Source organism: Octopus bimaculoides, chromosome 14 (genome assembly GCF_001194135.2).
Source record: "Octopus bimaculoides isolate UCB-OBI-ISO-001 chromosome 14, ASM119413v2, whole genome shotgun sequence".
NCBI lineage: Eukaryota > Metazoa > Mollusca > Cephalopoda > Octopoda > Octopodidae > Octopus > Octopus bimaculoides.
In genome coordinates this window covers 37,287,568-37,289,616 of record NC_068994.1, presented here as the reverse complement: position 1 = coordinate 37,289,616, position 2,049 = coordinate 37,287,568, and the positions used below count along the sequence as shown (strand labels likewise).

Below are 2,049 nucleotides of genomic sequence, written 5' to 3'. Positions count from 1 at the left end.
ATATATATATATATATATATATACGATAGGCTTCTTTCAGTTTCCATCTACCAAATCCACTCACAAGGCTTTGGTTGACTAGAGGCTATAGTAGAAGACACTTGCTCAAGGCATCATGCAGTGGGACTGAACCCAGAACCATGTGGTTGGTAAGCAAGCTACTTACCACAGAGCCTCTCCAGTGCCTTATATGTATATCTTAATGTTTGTTTTTATGTCAAGTTATACATTAAAGCAATTTAGCACAAAGCCTTATTATTATTTCACATAGTTTCACTTACTCCAGAAAAACAACTTGCCAAAGCCTCTCTAAAGCCAAAAATAACCCAAGAGTAGATCAGTCTGATGAAGGCTTGCAGGCTGAAACTTTGATGTCACTGCCATCCCACTAATCATGGAAGTTTTAGGAATAGGCGCAGGAGTGGCTATGTGGTATGTAGCTCGCTTACCAGCATCGTGCTTCCAGATTCAGTCCCACTGCATGACAACTTGGGCAAGTGTTTTCTACTATAGCTTCTGTCTGACCAAAGCTTTGTGAGTGAATTTGGCAGACAGAAACAGAAAGAAGCCCATCGTATATATGTGTGTGTGTGTGTGTGTGTGTGTGTGTGTGCGTGTGTGCATGCGTGTGTGTGTGTGTGTGTGTATGTTTATGCGTCTTTTTGTATCCCCACCCTCGCTTGACAACCAATGCTGGTGTGTTTACATCCCTGTAACTTAGTGGTTGGGTAAAAGAGATTGATAGCACAAGTACTAGGCTTAAAAAGAATAGGTCCTGGGGTTGATTTGTTCAACTAAAGGCAGTGCTCTAACATAGTCACAGGTCAAATGGCTGAAGCAAATCAAAAATTAAAGAATAAAAGAAAAGGCATACATACATAAATGCATACATACATACATACATATATACACAAACACGCACATGTGTGCGCACATTCACACACATGCGTGTGCACACACACACACATATATGGATATATGTTAGAGTGAACAAGATTATTGGAGAATCTTGATATAAAAGAGGAGAAATTGTACAGATTTATTACAAATAAATGTGAATATTAATCATCAGCCATCATGCAATAAAGACCTTGGTTTTAAAAAGTTCTGTATTATAGGTGCAGGCATGTGTGATGAGAAGCTTGCTTCCCATCTACATGGTTCCAGCATCAGTCTCATTGCATGGCACCTTGGACAAGCTCTGTGTATGTATGTGTGGGTGTGTGTGTATGTTTATTTATTTAATACATATACACCAGTATCCGGGTCCTGATTTGCAGCATCGTATGGCATTGAGTAAATGTGCTCGGTCCTATAGCATTCATTTATTGGGATAGTAAGCCACAGAATTCATGTATCAGAATAGATGAGAACTGGACCTCTAAATCTTTGAAATCCCTGGACAATTGTCCAGTGTGGCTGTACCTTAAGATGACCATGCCTGTGCCATGCTTGCATTTATAATTTGAAGGACAATTAATGGGTGGTTTGAATGATTCACTAGCCTCTGTTCTTCTAACTTTGATTATTTGGCATTCAACAAATGTAACAGTGAAGAATCGACTGATGTGACTACTGCAAAAATTAAATGATGCTTGAGATAGATGATGGTGAAATTTAGTTCCAACTCTAAAGTACAGAATATTAAATGTCTTAATAATAAATATATTCAGTCAGAACTGATTCTAAATAACACTCAGATGTATAAAAGAATAAAATAATTTAAAAAATTGTGCTGTTTCTATTGTTAGGTGAACATGTATAGAAAACTTTGCACAAATTATTAATTACATATATGTATGCATGTATATATGTTTATGTGTATGAATGTATATATGTTTATATGTATGAATGTATGTTTGTAATTTTGTATATGTTTATGTAAGTGTAAGGGTATTAGCACATATACAGACTCTATAATATACTAATATATGTCAATACAGTATTTGTATAAACACAGATACATTGAAAGAAATATACACAGTCATATATCCATACATGTATATATATATCATATATATATATATATATATATATATATATATATAT

General features: G+C 35.3%; 1 protein-coding gene across 1 annotated transcript in view; it reads left to right on the top strand.

Moving 5' to 3' along the window:
- Positions 1-2,049, top strand: part of LOC128249436 (protocadherin-19-like) — a 67,117-nt gene that overhangs the window by 1,890 nt on the left and 63,178 nt on the right. The window lies entirely within an intron of this gene.